Below are 22,995 nucleotides of genomic sequence, written 5' to 3' on the forward strand. Positions count from 1 at the left end.
ACTTGTCTTTTCGTTGTACCTTATTGACTATACTGAACTGATATTTATTTTAAATTGCCAATGTAAAATGCCCCATTTCTAAAAAAAAAAAAAAAAGAAAAAAAGAAAACTAATTTAGGGTCAACTTTATTTGCTTGACCTTTGCACCAAGGCACTTTATAATATATTTTTTATATATTATTGACATATAAAAATGCCTGCTAAAACAAAACATTGAATCTGTCTACTTCATTTACACATTTACACTATCTATCAGAGATCTAAGTTCTTATTTATTTGTTGGACTTATTATTGTTGAATGTACTGGGAGTTATCACACCATATGTTACAAGAGCTTAATCTTGTGCTTAAGCTTAAGCTTGAGCACAAGAGCACAAGCTTGAAAAGTTTACAATTACTTTTATTTTCTCCAGTAGTGATTCTTGGTGGGACAAGTTTAGGAACAGTTTATAAAGTTCATAGCTCCAAATTTTAATTATAACATCATTTACTCATGATGCATAAAATAATGAAAGTCCAATGTTACTTTGGACCCTAATCACATCCGTTGCATAAACAGTTGTTAGTTATAATAGTTAAAATATCTGCCAGATAATGTTTGGAATGACATGAGGGTGAGTAAATGATGACAGAATTTTCATTTTTTGAAAAATATCCTTTTAAGGTATGTGTCTATACAGAAACTAAAATGTAACTATCCTGCAAAATCATTGAAGAAAAACATATGACAATTAGCCTTTAAAATCTCCCTTATAATTTGTCTACAGATAAAGAAAAAAAGTGCATAACTTAACTGCTATACATTTTTCTGTCTTCTGTTACAAATTTTCAAAAGATTATTTTAATTAACAAAATCTGCATTATCAAAGTACTTATTTTAGGCCTAACATGCAAATTCACTGAATTAGACATACGTTTTACAAGGAACAAGTTTTACAAGTGTAACATGTTGTGTTAACATTCTTTCTGCCTTTTATGGGAGTGGAAGTCATTATGACCTCTCTTCTGTTTTGTTTAATTTAGTAGGTATAAAGCATCAGATAAACAGGAAGGAACTATGAGTGTTGGGTCACTTTATGCAGGCAGGCAGATAACTGGTGAGAAATCCAGAATAAACCAGCATGAATTCTGTGTTGGTTTATGTTGGTTAGTGCTGGTATGAAGCTGGTATAGCTGTTTTTTTTGTTTGTTTTTTTAACACACAAACTCTAAAAAGGAAAAAAAAAAGACAAAAGTCTCATATAGTTCATATGACTTATTCCAAGACTTTTGAAGTCATTATTCTTCAGAAGTTATTATTCTTCACTGCTGCATTTTTTCCAATCTCATTAATGTTTTTACTTGCTATGACACATGCAAGTTTGTCATTACTGATTCTCCTTTTCAGGTTCCTTATGTTGTTTTGTTATTACTTTTTCCCAGATTATGGATATGTCCTTAAATTATATGATATGACTATTATATTTCTCATTTTAAATAAGAAATGAAGATCAACCATTAGAAAAACATAACTGAACAATCTACCATAATTAGTGTTAAAATTAGTCCCCCTTTTAGGACTTAAACAAAAAAATCCATTGCCTTTAAAGGGTTGAAGACTGTAACTGAGATGATGGCTCTGTGACAGAATCATGTTGGAAACCACAATAAAAGAAACACAAACAGAAGGGAGAACAATGGATCTATTGGCTTGTGGTGTTGCTCCTGTGTGTCACTGCCTGTACTTGGTAGTGAATGGTTTTGAGGGAAAATGATCCATTGTGCCTCTTTTCGCCTTGTTGTGTAGATAGAGTCAAAGTTTGTGGGTTTGTGATCAATTCATAGTAATTTTACAAAGACTTAAGAAGATCTGCCATCACTATGGAGAGGTAGGTGATTTGCTTGTACTAAGGAAAAATACTATTGGAAGAGTACTTTTTTACATCTTATATACACTACCGGTCAAAAGTTTTAGATCGGTAAGATTTTTAATGTTTCAAAAGAAGTATCTTCTGCTCACCTAGGCTGCATTTATTTGATTAAAAAATACAAACAAAAAGTCATATTGTGAAATATTATTAAAATTTAAAACAGCTGTTTTCTATGTGAATATACAGTAAAGTGTAATTTATTCCTGTGATCAAAGCTACATTTTCAGCATCATTACTCCAGTCTTCAGTGTCACATGATCCTTCATAAATCATTCCAATATGATGATTTGAAGATCAAGAAACATTTATGATTATTATCAATGTTGAAAACAGTTTTTTACATTTTTATTTCATGACGCTATGATGAATAGAAAGTTCAAAAGAACAGCATTTATCTGAAATGGAAAGCTTTTGTAACACTACCCTTCAAAAGTTTGGGGTCAGTATGAATTTTAATTTTATTTTGGAGGGGGAAATAAATAAAATAAATAAATACTTTTATTCATCAAGGATGAGTTAAATTGATCAAAAGTTACAGTAAAGACATTTATAATGTTAGAAAATATATTTTAAATAAATGCTGTTCTTTTGAACTTTCTATTCTTCAAAGAATTTTGAAAAAAAATTGTACACAACTGTTTTCAACATTGAAAATAATAATGAATGTTTTTTGAGCATAAAATCAGAATATTAAAATGATTTCTGAAGGATTATGTGACACTGAAGACTGGAGTAATGATGCTGAAAATTCAGCTTTCATCTGAGGAATAAATTACATTTTAAAATATATTAAAATAGAAAACAGTCATTTTAAATTGTCATAATATTTCACAATATTACTGTTTTTTGTTTTGTTTTTTTTCAAATAAATGCAGCCTTGGTGAGCAGAAGAGACTTATAAAAACATTAAAATCTTACCGATCTAAAACTTTTGACCAGTAGTCTATATATATATTTGTAACATTATTTAATATTTGTAGTGGTTAATTAAATTGTTTTTATGTTTCCTTGTAAACTATTATCAAACTATCAGGGTGATTTGTTTCTTTTTATGCACAAAATAGAATAATTTGGATATCAGATTGATACACCTACTAGATTCATCCTATCTGGCAGGTCACAGCCTTGCCAAACACATTTAAGTTGTAAGCAATGCACCAAGACTATTTTCATAGGGATTGAAAAAGACTAGCATGATTTAATACTCTATTCACACCTGGTTAATAGAAACTGCAATCTAACTATATTATTTGAAGGCATAAGAGGAGTCCATTGCAACATTCTTCAACTCTGTAGAAGATGGAAAAACATGCCTTTGGCAGGGTTAATATAATTAAAAACTAAAACCATAAATTCTGTTACTGAAAATAAACAGACAATAATATATTAAACAAAACAAAAAACAGTATTTTATTTCAGCTAATTGGCAAGGCAACATTTCTCATTTTCATTTAGCATAACCCATCTAAAATAACAGGACAGGTTAAAAAAATCCTTAACCCATAAAAAAAAAAAAAAAATCCTTAAACAAACTGACAAAAACTTTAAAAGTAAAATAAAGGACGAAAATATAAAACTAAAATCTAAATCAAAATATTGCAGTTTATTTTTAAAAACACTAAGGCACATTTCTCATATGTGACTTTTCGAAAACTCTTCGCAGTTCTTTCAACTTGGCACAGCAGTTATTTTCACATTCAAAATTCACTAAAACTACCAAAACAGGTCATACTGTCATGAATTACATCCAATGAAGACTATGATAATTGAAAGATAATAAGTTTGTTTAATAGGCAACTCAAAATAACAACTAACAAGCGAGACAGCGTGCAACGCACAAACAGTGTGCACTTAAACAATAACCGACAGTGAACATAGAACAGAGAGAAACTTAAATACACTGAACAATGAAGACAAGGTGATAATGATGATCGCTAGCAGGTGTGGGTAATGGTGGCGTGAGTGCAGGTGTGGGCCGGAGAGGATGATGGGACACTCCGGGCTGGGACGAAGAGTTATCTCTGGAGCGGGCAGAGAAATGACTGCAGGAGGTGTTGATAGTCCTGGGGAGTCGGAGATCATGTTTTCGTTGTCCTCGATGACTCCCACAGTGAGGGAGGATGCGCACACCCGCAAGACGCAGACGACGAACTCGATGAAAGGAAGGTGATCCTCCCCCAACAACAGCATCTGGCCGAGTATATCGTCCATCCCGCTCCAGAAATGCTGTTTTAGAGTTTCATCGTCCTAGTGCGCCTCATGATGGAGTTCGAGGTAATCCTCCACATAATCCTCCAGAGACCGGCTGTTCTGTGAAACGCAGTCCTCCTTGTTCATTTTGTAGGTCGGTTATTCTGTCATGAATTAGATCCAATGAAGACAATGATAATTGAAAGGTAACAAATTTGTTTAATAGGTAACTCAAAATAACAACCAGTATGTCAAACAATAGCTGACAGTGAACATAGAACAGATAGGAACTTAAATACACTGAAAAATGAAGACAAGGTGATAACGATGATCGCTAGCAGGTGCGGGTAATGGTGGAGTGAGTGCAGGTGTGAGCCGGAGAGGATGATGGGACATGTAGTGCAGATGGTGACTAACAGATGACAGTGACAGTGACGCATACATGTCTCAAATAAACTCATTCTTCCATAACGCTAGCAAAGGATGTCACCCAACAAACACACATTGTCACCAGGGTGGGAATTATACCGCGGCCACGCGGCCATGGCCGCCGTTGCCCTACACTTTGGCCTTCATGCCCCGTGAAAAAAAAATCATCGTACGGCCACAGTGGCCTGTGTGCCCTGGCCCTGTCCAAGTTCCACCCAAGTAGTCTCTGAACTTCAATTAGTTTGTGGATTCGCGCAGGTGCAGTGTCATAATCACATCGATGATCTCACGCATCAAAACAGCAGTGCAAGAAGCATGTAACGTCAGCACCAACAGAAGAACGACACTCTGTTGTCGACACTGGTGCACAGATATATACACTAGATTTTGCCTTGGCTACGGCATTCGTTCATGAACTGCCGTAGCCAAGGCGAAATCTATATGTCTATCTATGCACCAGTCTGCGCACACGTCACACAGCAGGAAGCGCGGGCGCCCTCAGATCACTTGGACGTCGCTGTGTTACAAGAGGTAAAAACGATATAAATACTGTTCGTTTTCTCACACAAACCGCTCGTTTCGTGTCTTAGGCCATCAATGTGTACTTACGATGGGGAATTGTTTAATTTGGACGATGGGGAATTGTTTTAATTTGGACTCTGTGGATGCTCTTTGAGACCGTGACCATAGACCTGCATTATATGACTGACAGACAAGAACGGTTTGACCTAAAAATATCAAAATCTATTTGCTAGTAGATAAGTGTCCTTTTCAGAAAAGGGCCCTATGCAAGGTTCCAGAGGTAACGTTAACGGCGTCGGCGCACTGAAGCGCTTTTTTTTTTTAATAGTTCAAAGTTACTATAAGATTTAAAGTTATTACCTTGACAAACTATAACTTACATCATTAAAAAGATATAAGACTCACGTTTCAGTATTTGACCACTATTGTATTCTGAGAAATTTATATTGACAGTTATGTCTTAATTTGTGTCAGGAGTTATGAAATGCAAAAATGAGTCGATACCTTTAATATGAATTATGAGCGTCAGACGCTCCCATTCATAAAAAAACTCCTGTGCTGTCGTCATGAAAGCGATTCACAAAACAACGTCCCTCAAGGCTTTTAGATCAAAAGTGTGCAGATTTGGAGAAATATTGATATATTCTCAGTTTACATCAGATTTCTATTGACAGGAATAATATTTTATTGAATTTATAGCCAAATGCGTCGATGTAATCATTATGAGCGCTGTATACTGATGTGCTGTGTTTTCAATTCATACCAGCAGCCTGAGGGCGCTCTACTGAACATTATAGTCCATATTTGAAACACATGAAGAAGAGCGTTCGACACATAGGGTTCGACAATGCAGGAAATTATTAATTTATTGGCATTTGTGTTGTTTCTGAATGCTTTTATTGGCATTTGTGTTGTTTCTGAATGCTTTTATTGGCATTTGTGGTGTTTCTGAATGCTTTTATTGGCATTTATGTTGTTTCTATTGTTGTGTGAGGGTGTATACCTTCTGGATGTAATGGCGCTCTCTCTCTCTCTCTCATTAAAAAATGTTTTTTTTATTAAAAAAGTCATAATCCATGTCTTATTACAAATTAGGATGTTATGCTATCAATCTGAATGGGAAAACCATCGAATTGTATGATGGCCTTTGTGCCCTGTCATATGGCCTTGGTGCCCCTAAAAAAAAAAAAAAAAGGTGGAGGCCAAATGGCCTTGCCCCTAAAATTACATAATTCCCACCCTGATTGTCACTAATAAAACAATGATCTAAAAAAACACTAAAAATAGGTAGCATTACACAACTTTTTTTGTAAAATTTATTGTAGAGATTGTAGAAAAAAACTGTAACATGAAAAAATTGATATAGCTGAACACCTACACAGTCTTTCAATTTTATTACCATCTATACAAAAAAAACAAAAAAATTGTACTGAAATGTAAACGGACTATGTATTTTGTACTGCAGGGAATTCTTAACAATATGAACAATCATTTAGATCGTTGTTTTATGAGTGATAAAGTTTTGTGGGATGACAACCTTTGCTAGTGTTATGTAAGTTGATTTGAGACATTTTGTGTTTTGTAGTGTTTTGGTAGTTTTAGCGCATTTTGAATTTGAAATTACAGTTTTCACCAAACAAACACACTTTGTCACTCAAACAACATCCTAAAAAACACTAACAGGTAGCATTATACAATGTTTTCTTTTGTAAAATGTCTTTACAAAACAAAAATGACTGCAGTGAATTCATTATTTTATGGTCCATGTTTAAATTACAGTACAAAATTATTCCTAATTCCCCCCTTTTATAATGACATTTGAAAGACTAACAGCTGTGTAGTTGTTCAGCTATATCTAATTGTTTTGATAATATTAAATTTTTTAGATGTGGAATTCATTTTAATATGGTATTACTGTAGAAATGTAGCAAATTGCTGTCTTATTCATTGTTGTATTGTATTGGGATTTGAACTTAAGTTTAACAGTTTTGAAAAAGAGTATGTAAACGTGTGCAGATCGCCCTGTAGGGTTCACAGAGTTCCCTTTCAAAGGGAACTGGCACTGTGTCCCGAGACACTTTGGGGAACGCCTCAGTGTGACTGATGACTGAAGCACTGTACAATCACGGCAATTGTATTGGCCAGCGACAGCTATGACATCACTTCTAGTGCGACCAGGATTTACATTTACATTTAGTCATTTAGCAGATGCTTTTGTCCAAAGCGACTTACAATTTAGGATTAAGATAAGCGAGTCATCGTGAAGAGGAAAAAACAACGCAAAAAGTGCTCAAAATACAAAGTTCAGGCATTGTTTAGAGTAGCATAAGCCCGATAAGGGAGGATTAAAGGAAAGATTTTTTTTAATTATTATTATTTTTTTTTAGGTTAAGTGCTCACGGAAGAGATGAGTTTTCAGTTGTCTTTTGAATGTTGTCAGGGATTCTGCATTCCGGATGAGAGTGGGCAGAGCATTCCACCAGCATGGAACCATGAATGAGAATGTTCTGTAAAGTGATTTTGTGGCTCTCTGTGATGGAACCACGAGCCGTCGCTCATTGAGCGATCGTAGGCTTCTGGTAGGGATGTAGACTCGTGAAGGGGCTGAAATGGCTGAGTCCTCCCAGCCCCACGTATGTTGAGCTGGTGGAGGTAATGGAGCGCCAGGCTGGCTCGAGTTACCAAGGGAGTGAAGAGATGGCTTGTGGAAGGCTGGACGAGCGATTACTTTCTGGCCATAGCCCACCAGCTCCCAGTATACGAAGCCGATCTGCTGGAGACTTGCACCAGGGTCAGGGTCTCTCCCCTGACGTGATCACCGAGTTGCGCCACACCACAGACCTAGGGTCTCATTTATAAAACTGTGCATAGGATCCTTACTAAAAGTGTATGTGCGCCCGAAAGCCATAAATATTCAGACTTATAAAACCGTGCGTACACCAGAACCTGCGCAGAATTCCCTTAATAAATCCCAGTCAGCGGAAGATTATGCGCACATGCGTCTCCTCCCCGAAATAACCATATATAAAGCTTACAACACCTCGTTTTTCTATGCATATCCTCATCTGCATATCATTTGCATATGCCTATTCTTCCACGTGATACTATGTTTAACGGTACAAGACATTAGGAAAATATAAGATACGGACGTGCCGTCATATTAAACTGCTAAAAATCATTTAGTAGCCTATCCTTGCCTTGTTTTTGAATAAATAAATCAAATAGTATAAAATACATTTCAGAGAAAGTTTTTCTCAATCTTTTTCACTGGCCAAATAGTATTCTTAAAGGGGGGGTGAAACACTCAGTTTCAGTCAATCTCATGTTAATCTTGAGTACCTATACAGTAGTATTGCATCCTTCATATCTCCAAAAAGTCTTTAGTTTTATTATATTTATAAAAGAAAGATAGGCTGTACCGAGTCTTTCCGGAAAAAAAACGAGCGGCTGCAGGCGTGCCGTGTGGGCGGTGCTTACGCGCCGATAGCTAACAACACACAGACATTTGAAGCAGTTTTACTCACCGCCTGCAGTTCCAACGCACGACAGTGAACCTTTATCGTTGGGACTGCTCCATCCTTAAGCATTAGATGATCTGCAAATCCGGCGTCGAACTGGGCCTTGTTTATAAAACAATCATCGTCGAAATGCAGGGAACAAACAAAGTCCTGTGACTGCAGCGCAGCCGATGACTTCCCTAAAGCAGAGCACAGCGCTTTGATGGGCGTACTGCTTTCGCTCTCTCGCTCTGGCCTACGGGTGCGCGCCAAGCGGCAACATTCTGATGTGAAAAATGAAGCCTACCCGAAGTGCGAAAAACTGCAATACATCGAAAATCCGCTGGGGCGAGGTCCCAAAAGGGAGCAAATGTCCATAGCCCCCATGTTAAAATGTCCGTTTTCACAGCATAAATTCATGTTTTTACAGGTTGGTCCCATGGACTTTTATTGTATTTTTCGATAGGTTCCGAGTGCCTGACAACCATGAGGGCTGTGAATTTTTTTCTAACTCGTTAGTTTAGATCGTATTTAGATATAAAATGTATGACAATAAGGGCGTGGTTAACTTTGATTGACAGCTTGATTGACAGCTGACAAGGCAGCGCCACGGAGAATGACAACATAAAGAAGCCCCATTTTTTAATACAGTTGACATATAATACTACTGTTTCTGTATCATGAAATGTAGTTTTAAGAGTTTTTCAGGCGAGAATATAGTTGTTTAAAGCTCAAATCTGTGGTTTATTTATAAAGATTTATGAAAATTGTATCCAGTTGTGAGATTCAGCGATGACCGGGCGCTCGGCGCTCATGTACCCCGCCTGGAACAGCCTTTCCTCGGCTAGTCGTTCTGAGGTTTGCCGCTGTCTCTGGCGTCTCTGTAGTGGTTAAACATGAGATATAATTCGTCTTGTCTATATCTAACGGGCGATTTTTGGTTTCGTGAATCTATAATTTGTTCCCTGGCCAATCGTTTTGGCTGAGGGGAAGTTTCATAACTTTATAAGCTATTTAACTTTACCGTTGTATGGTTAGACTAGAGCGCTGACTTTGTATGTTTGACTGAATTGTTTGCTTTATTTGTATAGCTTCTTGTAACTTTACCTTTTACTTTTATAATGGCTAATATTGATAAAAATTAAATTTAACAAAAAGAGACTGGGTTGAGTTTTGTCATTTTAAATTTTAATACAACGAATATGATCTGTAATGTTGTTTACTGCAACATCTGTTGTTTAGTACAAATGCACATATTGCCTGGACCATATTAAAATGTTTAATATTTTTATATTATATTTAAAACGAAAAGAGGCAGGTTTGTGTTTTATATTTTGTTTTTTTTATAAATAGGCAAACGTTATGTGCAGTGAATATAATCAATACGCGTTGCCTGAACCACATTTGTGTGGCTATAATGTTTAAGATTTCTTTAAATGAAAACGAAAAGAGTAAGTATGGTGTTTTATAACATATTTTGTTGCCTAAAATATACACAGAGATAACCGGAGTAGCAGAGCGAGCTGAGTGACGCGCGCTGCGTCAGAAGGTGGGCGGGGTTAGGATTTCCCAAGATTTTCCAAGATGGCGCCGCCCATACACCCCATAAACGGCTTCAAACCCGTTCTTCAGAAAGTCTATGGGTGACGTCACAGACGCTTTGTCCATATTTTTTACAGTCTATGGTGCGCGCGCGCCCTTCCGGGAGAAGTGCCCTTAGGACCCGTATAAGGAAATTCCGCCGCAACTGACGTCACACACGCCCATACTAAAAAAATTTTTTCCGAAACTTGTGACAAACCGGAAGGAGTATTTTTGGCACAAAAATACTCCATCAAATGTACAACTTAATTTTTTACACTTTGTCCATGTTTAGCATGGGAATCCAACTCTTTAACAGTGTAAAAAAGTCAGTATGCATGAAATAGCATTTCACCCCCCCTTTAAGTGATTTATATTTTTAATGGAAACAGATAGGCCTTATTGTGCATTATTTGCACGAAAATATTTTCTCAGACAATCTGCTATTATCATGGTAAGCAATCCTCGCTGTAGTTAAAACATTCAAACACAACATGCCACAGGAAAAGTGTTCAAAAGCATCGCATCCACAACATATATATTCTATTTATTAGAATATACTTTTTTTGTAACTTCTCAGTAATGATTTAATGTAATATAAGTGCTTAACTCCATTAATGAGAATGGCATATTTAATCTTAATGTGTATATCTGTTCTGTCCTCACTAGATGTGTCACTTCTCTATCCAGATAGACAGACAGTGAACAGACGAGATATTGGTTCATGGCTTTTAATCTTCCATTAGCTTTCAAGAATCTTTTCTCGTTTAACTTTAACAGCAACTTTAACAGAAAATACAGCAATTAGAATTGTACATATTCAAAGTGCATAGTGTAGTAATAGTGTAGTTGTAGATGTGAGTACAGAAATTAACCACTAGGTGTCAGTAGTATTACACTTACCGGTAGAGTATGCAGCCTGAGAAGCGGTAGAGTGGATGTGTTGTTGCTGTTCCTGCTCGCGACCTGAAAGTGAATAAAAGATAAGTTTTGTTACAAAACAGTTTCTTTAATGAATTAAGAAACATTACGTGGTACCAGGAGTGGTGATGATCACCAACACTGACAGTCATCATGGAAAGTGTTAAACCACCTGACGCTGTGAACTGGACTGGAAATATTGATCACGAATGGCGCATGTTTAAACAGAGATTTGCGCTGTACTTGCAAGCAGTGGGCCTTGATGAAGCGTCGGATGCACACAAGATTGCATTGCTTCTCATCGTCGCGGGACCTCAGGCGATAGAGGTGTTTAACACACTCGTGTTTGAACAGGCCGAGGACAAAAGCAAATACGACGTGGTAATGGAGAAGTTTGATTCACACTGCACACCGAAAAAAAACAAGACTTTTGAAAGGTATGTTTTTCGTTTTCGTCTACAACAACAAGGAGAGACTTTTGACAGTTTCTTAATGGATTTAAAGTTGAAAGCTAGGACATGCGATTTCAGACTGTTGCAAGATTCAATGATACGTGACCAAATTGTGTTCGGTAGGCTCGTGAGAGAGACAGAGCTAACCTTGAATGAAGCACTGTGGATATGTCACGCCAGTGAGATAGCTCTTCAGCATGCTAAAACCTTTGGTGACAACACAAAGTTGAGTGGGAGTGACAGTTCAGCTGTAGCTGCAGTAACAGAGAAGATGCAGAAAAGCAGAATGAGTAAACTGAAACAGCAAAAGGAGAAAGAACTGTTTAACTGTAAGAGATGTGGCAAAAGATACCTGCCAAAACAGTGCCCAACCTATGGCAAAGTCTGTGCCAAATGTAAAGGGCAGAATCATTTTGCCAAGCAATGCTTTTCAAAGGGCGGACAAAGTCAAAGAGAGCGTGTGCATGCAGTGGAAGAAACAGCCCTCAGTGACACATTCTTCGTTGGAATGGTGCAGCAGGCTGATATCAGTCAAGAAAGAACAGAACAGACTGATGTGAATAGTGTTGCACGGGACAAGTGGATGACTGCTCTGGAAATAAATGGAGTAACAGTATCACTCAAGCTAGACACAGGAGCAAAAGTCAATCTGATTTCGGAGTATGATGTCAGAGCAATGAAAATCAAGCCACGTACAAGTCAGAAAACGGTGCAACTCAAAGCCTATAATGGGCAGAATATTCCAACAAAAGGAACATGCACTATCAGGATAAAAGTTAAAAACGGTGAACATCAAATCATGTTCGTGGTTGTTCCAGATGGCCATGATTCTGTGTTGGGAGACAAGGCACGTGAAGACCTGGGTCTAGTAAGAAGAATATACACCTAAATAATGGGGAAACACAGAACAGTGTGGAACAGTTTCCAGACATATTTGAAGGGTTTGGAGTATTACCATTCACCTACAAAATACAGATGAAAAAAGATGCGCAGCCAGTAGTCCACGCACCAAGACGGGTTGCAGTACCACTTCGTGATAAGCTGAGGCAAGAGCTGGAAAGACTGACATCAATAGGAGTCATAGAAAAAGTGGAAGAGCCTACAGAGTGGGCTAACTCAATGGTGTGTGTGAGGAAAGCCAATGGTGATCTACGTGTGTGTATGGATCCGAAGGACTTAAACGCAAACATTCAGAGAGAACATTATCAAATTCCGACACATGAGGAAATTAAAAGTGAGATGGCAGGTGCAAAGTTCTTTACAAAGCTGGATGCATCTCAGGGCTTTTGGCAGCTGAAACTACATGAGGACAGCATGAAGTATTCCACAGGGGCAGGGCTATGGAACCCATAATTAAAGGCATCAAGGGTGTGCGTGTTTATGTGGATGACATTGTATTGTGGGGATCCACAATAGAACAGCACAACAAGAGGCTCATGGACGTCCTACAGCGATTAAGGAAGTATGGGCTGAAGCTGAATAAGGACAAATGTCAGTTTGGAGCGAAGGAAATCACATTCCTAGGAGATAAGTTGTCAGAAGGGGGTGTGGAACCAGACAAGAGTAAAATACAAGCAATACTCAAAATGCCCAGACCCACAGACAGAAAGGCTGTATTGAGAGTGATGGGGATGATCAATTTTGTCAGAAAGTTCATACCAAACCTGTCTTCAAAAACAGTTTATTTGAGAGAACTGTTACGTGATAAAGGCGAGTTCAAATGGACAGCTGATCATGAACAAGAATGGGGACGACTGAAGACTCTCCTCACTACAGAGCCTGTGCTGATGTTCTTTGACCCAACAAAGAGGACAAAGATCTTGACAGATGCATCCAAAGATGGACCGGGTGCAGTTCTACTGCAGGCGGAGGGAGAGAATTGGAGGCCAGTCGCATATGCCTCGAGAACAATGACTCCGTCTGAGTGTCGATACGCACAGATAGAAAAAGAGTGCCTGGGTTTGGTGTATGGAGTGGAGAGATTTCACAGCTATGTGTATGGCTTACCGACATTCGTGGCAGAGACAGATCACAAGCCATTAATAGCCATCAAGAACTTGAATCAAATGTCTCCAAGAATCCAACGACTGATGATGCGACTGCAGAGGTATGATATGGAGCTAATGTACACTCAAGGGAAGTATCTAGTTCTGGCAGATGCTCTGTCCAGAGCTGCGGAACAGAGAGGAAAATGTGAAAGTCCCAAAGAGGCTGATGTGACTCAGCATGTGAACATGGTAGCTGAAGCTCTTCCAGTCACAGATGCAAAACTCAAACAAATTGCAGTGGAGATTGAGAAAGATACGTGTCTGCAGTTGGTCATTACACATCGGAATGAAGGTTGGCCTAGGGGAGAATGTGCCCAGTACTACAACATCAGAATAGAGTTGAGTGTTGTCAAGGGGCTTCTGCTGAGACAGAACAGGATAATTATCCCTCAGTCACTGCGACAGGAAATGTTGAAAAAACTGCATGAGGGACACCTTGGAGCAGAAAAATGTAAAAGAAGAGCTAGAACTGCAATCTATTGGCCCGGAATAAACGCAGACATCGACAGGATGGTGTCAACCTGTGATACTTGCTTGAAGCATCATGCTAAGCAACAGAAGGACCCAATGATCATCACTGATCCACCAGATGAACCATGGCAGAAAGTTGGGACTGACTTATTCTTCCTGGATGGACGAACTATTTGCTTGTGATAGACTATCTGTCAAACTATCCAGAGATTTCGTTGCTTCCCAGTACATCTGCTGCTTGTGTGATAACACACATAAAATCCATCTTTGCGAGACACGGCATTCCACAGGTGCTTTGCAGTGATAATGGGCCGTGCTACAGTGGCAAAGACTTCCAGAAGTTTGCTGAGGAATATGGGTTTCAACATGTGATATCGAGCCCATTATATCCACAGTCAAATGGAAAGGCAGAGAAAGAAGTACACATAGTGAAGCTACTACTCAAGAAAGGAGTGGACAGCCAATCAGATCCTTATTTAGCTCTGCTGAATTACCGTGCTTCTCCACTCGAACACAGTGTGTCTCCTACCGAAATCATGATTACCACACTTCCTTGCTTAGCAAAACCAAACAAGAACAAATGTCTGAAAAGAAAACAAAAGCACCTGAAACGGAGACAAAAAGCTAATTATGAAAAGGCATTAAAAAGCCTAGAACCACTCTCCAAAAATGACACAGTAACTAAGACTTGAGGATTGCAGTACCTGGACTAAAAGAGCCACAGTCCTGGAGGAGGTGAAGCTAAGATCTTATACTGTCAGAACAGAGGATGGTCAAATCCTGAGGAGAAATCGGAGAAGTCTGTTGAAAACAAAAGAGACAGTACTGGTGGATACATATACAGGTGACACAGACTGTGCAGAGTCAACAACAACATCTGAAACACTTCCAGTACTGGATAACAAAGAGCCAGCTAAAGAAATTAGTTCAGATTTGCATTCACCTGTACTGAGAAGATCAAAACGCACAGTAAAGCCTCCTGATAGACTTAACCTGTGAATTTTGCTTAAACATTTGAATTTTCATATAAGGAAATGTCAAAAGGAAATGTAATCGTTTGATTATTAATACTGTGATTGCAATGTAAATAATTCTTGAGATTGTTGTTTGATGCATTACATCTTGTATAATGTGTACAGTGTTTACTTAGTGTTAGCTAATCAATAAGTAATTAGGTGTAATAACTTGTTCTTTACGTCTAATGGAAAGGGGATGTAGTGATAGTGTAGTTGTGAGTACAGAAACTAACCACTAGGTGTCAGTAGTATTACACTTACCGGTAGAGTATGCAGACTGAGAAGCAGTAGAGTGGACGTGTTGTTGCTGTTCCTGCTCGCCATATCTATGCCTGCTCGCCATATCTATGCCTGCTCGCGACCTGAAAGTGAATAAAAGATTCGAATTATGAATGAATTAAGAAACATTACACATAGTTGACTGAACAGTATTTACTGCCTAAATAAAGCATTCAAATGAAACATTACATCAACACATTAAGCATTAAACATTACATTGTCATGTGCATTTGTTAATTATATTCCTTGTTTTAGGTAATGGCTTGTAATCACGGAATCCAAATTAGCCTAATAATCATAACAAAAGATCGCTAGCGTAAGGCACTGACTAATGCTCACGCTTTCCACGTCACTTTACGTTTCGTTTTTAGCAACATTTGTATCTCTAGATTAATGAGTTTTCTGACAAACATCTTAAACCTACTAAACATCATATTTATACAAATATAGCGACTTACAGCCTTATGCGGGCCACGACTTCACCGCACGAGTCGCTCTTCAGCCATGAGTCATGGCCCATGACACTTCACAATGAACTCAACAACACAAGTCATACATACGAAAGTTACCATACACCATCCTCGCCACAAGAGGGCGCTTAAAGGTCAACATTTAACCAAATCAAACTTTCCTTAAAGGGGTGGTTGATTGCGATTTCACTTTTTTCATTTTAAATAGTGTGTAATGTTGCTGTTGGTGCATGAACAGTATGTGCAAAGTTGCTGCGCTGAAAGTTCAACGTAAGCAGAGATATCGTCTTTTAAAAATCAGGAAGTTTAATGCCTACAAAAACGACTCGAATGGGACTACAACGAGATACTTCCCGGTTTTTATCGGGTTTTATACGTAACTAACCCATACATTTACATCAACCCTCCCTCCGGAATATGCAAAAAAGGGGGCATGGCCATATTTCTGCTGCTTTGTCGAAGAGGAAGAGTTAGTAGAGAGCTGTCATGCCGTCGAAAGTTTGTTATTTTCACCCAGCTGTCAGGTCTTCTGTGTTCGGGCTTCCTACAAATGCTGTAGTTCGTCAACAATGGCTGAAATGTATGTTTGATCATGTTCCTGAAAACTATAATCGTAATTTAGCTCTTTGTGCTGCGCATTTTACGCAAGACAGCTTCCAGAATCAAAAATAAGTAATTCCTGTGCATTGACCTTCCCTTCTTCTTTTTACATAATTCTAATACAGCGTATGACAAAAGGATAACACAAAGCTATAAAATATATAGGCATATATATTTTTACAATACCTTTTGTATTTCTTTGCAACAGATGTTTTCACGTTCTGTTGGCATTTTAACACAGTTGCCACATATACACCTAAAGAAAACGATACACTGAGTAAACTAAGTTTTGTAAATAAACGGTTGTTCATTATATCGATAAAACAATAACTTTAATAAACGGTATTACTCAGTCATGTATTCAGTTATATTAATTGTTTAATCAGGAGAAAACCGTATATAAAAAGCTAACAAGCAGCAGTAGCATTTTCAAGTAGCAGCGTATCGAAATTCATAATAATAATAATAGTAGAATGGAATAGAATAGAATAATAATAATAAAAAATTACCATTCTGAAACATTTTGTAAGAGCCGTGTGTGCGGAGGTGCTTGACTCTCTTCGTTGTCGCTTTCTGGGTCTGATTCTGGCTCAAACTGATATGGCAGTATTGACACCATTATTTACATTTGACCGGAGCACATGCAACTTTCGCCCGTAAAGGTAATGGGCGTGAAGTTTCCGACAACGTGCTCTACGCAGTTTAGCCAATTACAACACACCGGCCCAACTAACCAATCTGAGCCCATTGCCTGTTTCTGAGGGAGTGGTTTCATAGCATCGGGAAGTCAACCGGTCGTTCAAATGACAGAGGAGAAAGCGGCTTACAATAAAGGTGAAATTTAAGAAAAATAAGCCTTTTAAAAAAACAAAAACAACGAAGACATATTATATTGCACACCATAAACACAATCATGACAAGAAAAAAAGCAGTAAACCACCCCTTTAAAATTAAACTGAACCATTACATATCAGATGTAAAACATAGTTTAAATCATTCTTTTATTTATTTAAACTGTTATAGTGAACATGCACAGTATTTATGATTAGGACTAATAATGAAGATTTACGGGTGTCCTTCATCTGCCGTCAGATATGCTACAATAAGCTATTTCACTAAAAAGCCCAATGCGCTCGCTCCATGGAAATTTAAGAAGGGATGGGTGTTTTCTTTAAGTGATAGGCTAGAGTGAAATGATATGTGTATTATCTTGCTGTATATGTGTAATTTTCTAAAAGTGACCAAAAAGCTACTTAACTCCAGCTCACCATTGGTGTCACCAAACTGCTCCATCTCCAAAACGTTTGTACGCATGGGTTAGAGTTTGCATGCAGGTGTGCAAATTTTCCCGTCAAGTTTTTATTTATAAATCACAACTTGTGCATTGGAAGTGGCATGTGCCTCTTTCAGGGCCTGTTTTATGCATACGCAAAGGTTATAAATGAGGCCCCTGGTTGCTCCGGGCCACGAAGCAGACCGCCACTGCGGTCAGGAGATTGACTATGAGAAAAAGAGAAGTCCTTTCTCTTTGATGCTCCAGTTTCGCCCTCTGAGTTGTTCGGCACATTCGTCAAGGCGGTGGTTGGAAAATTCAGAGGCGAAGGCGCGCTCGGTAGCTTTTCGTTCTTATATACTGCACCGGTCCGAGTCTGCACCCAGACAGCCAAGGGGCCCTGGCCCGAGGACCGAAGACGGGGCCAGAGGAACAGTCATTGTCAGTTTTTTAGTTGGCCTCCGTTTCCTCTAGCCCTTATTCTTGTGAAGCTGTTACAGGAACTCTGTTGCTACTTTGTCCTAATGTTTATGCTAAAGCACGTCTAGCCTAGTGATAGCTGGAGATGTGGGATTTCTGATTTAAGCCCCTCTACTAGATTTAAAGAGGAAGTAGTTCCTCTTGGCTTCCTCTCACTGCGAGAGTCATTCTGTTGAAGCCCAGACTGTGCTTAGTATGTTGGGAGGTCATAGGCCCATCAGCCTCCTCAGGTCACCTTTATTTATATAGCGCTTTTACAATACAGATTGTTTCAAAGCAGCTTTACAGTGATACCAGGAAAATAATGCAACAAATTTGTTTCTAGAAGAAAATAGCATCATAATCCAGCTTTTTTTTGTTAACAACTGTTTATTAAGTTTTCTTTTTTAAAGTCAAGAAAAACAAAAATACAACGCAAAAATCTAGAACCCATCCCATCCCACCCCTGGTAGACTTCAAGAAAATACAAATCAAATACAAACATAGAATGTAGACCCAAAAAACAATAATAATAATAATAATAATAAAAAAATTATAATAAAAAAATTATAATAATAAAATAAAAAGAGGAATTTTTTTTTTTACATAGATGTTAAAAAAGTTGACACAATATCAAAAGCAGCATGCCATAAATTCACGGTCTTAACATTGGATCCATGCATACGAGAGGTTGAGAGTTCCATTGATATAATGTCCAGCCAAGATACCGTCCATGTTCTTCTGTCCATTGTGTGAGGAGGATTCCAGCGGTTAACTAACATTTTTTTTGCCGCTGTGAGAGCGGTTAACAGTAAATATCTTTGTTGAATGGATAAGGTAAGGTCCCTAAAATCGTTCAAGAAAAAACTATGTGGGGTCAAAGAAATATCAGTGTCCAACAAATATGATAAGTCCTGTGAGAGTTGGGTCCAAAAAGGTGAGAGAGAGGGACAGTCCCAAAAGAAGTGCAAGTACGTGCCTAGAGATCCTTGAGAACAAAGATTACACTTGGGAGAGGAGGATAGATTCATATAGAAACGTTTCATAGGAGTCAAGTAAACCCTATGTAGTAATTTCCAGTGTATCATTTGATGATTGGGGTTCCTTGAAGACAGCTTAAACATCCTCCATACCTGATCCGAAAATAAAACATGCACATCTTCATTAAGATCCTTGGCCCAAACAGTTGTAGGCCTAATAGATAAGGGTTTGTATGAATGCTCAAGAAGATACTGATAAATAACCGAAACAGAAGAGGGAGACCTCTCAGAAGGAAGGATTAATTTGCGCAGTGGGTGAATAGGTAAATGGGAGTCCCAAGGCACCCCATATGCCCGAAGGGCCGATCTTATTCGCAAATACATATAAAAAGATGTACCTTGTAGATTATATTGAGCTCTAATGTTCTGAAATGATTTTAGACCCATATCGTCATAGATCTCTCCCAAAGTGTTTACTTTTTTTGTCGTCCAATGTGGACAATGAAAAGGGGCCTTGCCAGACAAAAGATTGTTATTATGGAAAATAGGTGAATGCCTATGCCAGATTGTAACTTGGTGTGTTTGCTTTTCGACTTCCCTCCAAGTGGAGAGAAGATGAGTTACAATAGGACCAAACTGCGATTTACACTGCTTCAGTGGAACCCCGGAAAAAACAAGATGCTTCAGTTCATAGGGATAAACTATAGATTCCTCAATTGCTCTCCATGACACAGAAGCATCAGGGTCAAACCAGACTGATAAAGGGCGGAGGGTAAAGGCTTGAGCATAACGTCTAAAATTAGGGAAAGACAGACTTCCATGTAATCTGCTACGCTGTAAGGTAGTCAGCTTGATTCGAGGACGTTTCCCATCCCATATATAACGAGAAACGCATGCATCAAGTTTATTCCAGAAGCCAGCAGGTGGAGAAAGAGGAATCATAGATGAAAAGAAATTAATACGTGCAAGAACATTCATTTTAATTACAGATATACGAGCGTGAAAAGAAGTAGGGAGACGAGACCAATTTTCCAAGTCTGAGGATATTTTTGCTAAAATACTATTCAGGTTTTTCGAGATAATATCCTGCAGGGAAGGAAAGATATCTATCCCCAGGTACTTAAAGGATTGAACCACTGGAGTAGATATGGATAGGGGCGTGGACTCAATTTTAAAGTTAAGGGGAAGTAAACATGACTTGCTCCAATTCATTTTAAACCCAGAGAGGGATCCAAAATTGTCAAATAAATTCAATACCTGAGGGATAGAATGTGACGGTTTCTCCAAAAACAATAAGATGTCATCAGCAAACAATGAAATATGATGGTGTGTGTTCCTTATAATTATTGGGGAGATAATTTCAGATTGTCGGACTGCTTGAGCTAAGGGTTCCAAGGATAAAGCAAACAACAAAGGAGAAAGCGGGCAACCCTGACGAGTACCTCGCTGTATAAAGAATGGTTCTGAACAAACTGAACCTGTAAGAACAGTAGCTGCTGGATTGGTATACAGAATTTTAATCATGTTTATAAAACTTGATCCTAAACCCAGATGTTGTAGAACCACCCACATATAGTTCCATTCTAGCTGGTCGAAAGCTTTCATCGCATCTAGAGATAATACTGCGCAAGGGGAAGTCAACATACTCGCTGAATTAACAATATGACATAGCCTGCGCAAGTTATCCGAGGCGGAACGAGATTTAATGAAAATTTTTACTGACTTTTGACTGACTCACTTTTGACTACAGTGCGAGTTTGCCTCTCCCTGGTATGGGGGTTGACTTTGGTCCCTAGGGCCTGGGCCATACTTCCTTAAAGGAACCACCCTCAAAGATGGGTTCTGGTTTCCAAGCCTTTGAGCTTGGCTCTGGTTCAAGTCCTCCTTGTGAATCAGGAAGGTACTTCCTCATTGAGACATAAAGCTCAGACAGTGGCCATGGGGTGTAGTGCTACTGACAGCCTGGTGCGTACCTGTAGGGGAATTTAACTTTATTTCAGTAAACCATGGAGTTAAATATTTTTCTGCTTGTCACAGCCAGTTAACGACAGGTATCCCCTCAGCATGACAGCGTGGGTATTTTGTTCCCCAAAGTGTCTTAGGACGCAGTGCGAGTTTCCTTTTGAAAGGGAACGTACGAGTTACGACTGTAACCCTGGTTCCCTGAGAACAGGGAACGAGACACTGCATCATTTTTGAAAAAGTGACCCAAGGCAAGTATTGAGAAATGTATCCTAGCGATTGTAAAAAAAAAAAAAAAAACCCTCTGTAAAGTGCTGTCCCAAGCTGAAAGTCAGTAAGGAGAATTGTGTAAAGAATTTTGAAAAAGTGAGAAGTTTGTAAGTATTGAGAAGTGTGCCCTAGCGATTGTTAAAAAAACACTTTATTTAATTTTTAGATTAGGAATATTTCAGTATGGTTTCACTGTTGAAATGGAGAAAATGGCTGCTTGTTAATTTTGGTATTTTATTAGGTTTTTAACTTAAGTTTAACAGTTTTGAAAAGACTATGAAAACATGCAAATTACCATGTAGTTACATAAAGTTTTGGCGGTGGTTGTGTCTGAGTGAGAAAAGAATTCATATCATTTTAAATTAGTAGTCATTGAATGACCAATGACCATGAACTAATTTACCGAAGAATCATTTACTTGCGTGGGGCAGATCAAATGGCACAAATGTACCAAGACCATGTGATTTTGTACCTTTTTGCTTACAGTAAAAATAATATATAAATCTCACTAAAAGCATCTTTTTTTATGACAGTTGTAATGCTGCTGTGCACACACTCACGACTAAGATACTGTCCAAATAATCTTTAATTAAACACATAGGAGATCACTGGAGACTCAAAAGTAGGAACACAGGAGATCACAGCAAATAGAAAAAAACAAATAGAAAAAACAAAGTAAACAGGAAATACAAATGCAACTAAATGAGACACGTGCAGATCATAGGTAACCACAGAAACTAACAGGGACATAATCAGTAACCTAGGAAACAGAAACTGTTATATAAATATAATTATATAATTCTCATCTCACACATCATTGATCTGCATTTAGACGCTTTTTTTTTGCAACAGGACATATTCTATGCTATCATGTATTTCTAAAATAAATTTCAAGCAATGTGGAAACAAAATTACTTTTACAAAGATAAGCAAGCAAAGATAACATTTAGTTTAAAGGGTTAGTTCACCCAAAAATGAAAATTCTGTCAGTAATTACTCACCCTCATGTTGTTCCAACCATGTAAGACCTTCGTTCATCTTCGGATCACAAATTAAGATATTTTTGATGATATCTGACAGCTTTCTCACTCCTCCATAGGCTTTCAGAGGGACCCAAACTCGCCGGCCCAGAATAGTTATTAAAAACATCGTTAAAATAGTCCAAGTGACTACAGTGGCTCTACATTAAGTTAAGTAGGAGTAGAAGAAGAACGCCGTAATCTCAGTTCTCGCGCATGCGTCCTGGCGCTCCCGTGAACTTTCGTCAGAGGCCCACATTGAAGAACACTAATAGTTGGATAAAGTCGTTATTTTTGTTGTTTTTCCGCACAAAAAGTATCGTCGTCGCATGATAAACTTAATGTAGAGCCACTGACAGAATTTTCATTTTTGGGTGAACTAACCCTTTAAGTCTTTATTTGTATTATATTTGTATTTATTTGTATTAGCATCAAACAATGTAGGTCTTATTCACAGTGATTACTAATAACCAAATATAACCTAGCGAATTTTAGGTATATAAGGAACTGTTTGACAACACCTGTAGCAAAGCTATACATGAATACTATGATAATTCCTCACCTAACATATTGTATGACAAGCTGGACCCAGGTATATAGCACAACACTAAGGCCTATTTTATCACTTCACAAACAAGCACTTAAA

At 38.1% G+C, this 22,995-nt stretch overlaps 1 protein-coding gene across 3 annotated transcripts in view; it reads left to right on the plus strand.

Annotated features, from left to right (window-relative positions):
* The first annotated feature begins 1,772 nt into the window (after nucleotides 1-1,772).
* The window catches only part of gjc2 (gap junction protein gamma 2), a 114,227-nt gene continuing 93,004 nt past the window's right edge, over nucleotides 1,773-22,995 (plus strand). For 2 of the 3 annotated variants that reach the window (XM_084120557.1, XM_084120559.1), the window contains exon 1: nucleotides 1,780-1,868. The gene's annotated coding sequence lies outside the window, so the exon portion shown is untranslated. Of the gene's footprint in view, nucleotides 1,869-22,995 lie in introns of all 3 variants that reach the window. The other variant, XM_084120560.1, reaches the window with a different exon arrangement.

The sequence above is a fragment of the Abramis brama genome, assembly GCF_963993115.1.
Source record: "Abramis brama genome assembly, chromosome: 7".
Lineage (NCBI taxonomy): Eukaryota > Metazoa > Chordata > Actinopteri > Cypriniformes > Leuciscidae > Abramis > Abramis brama.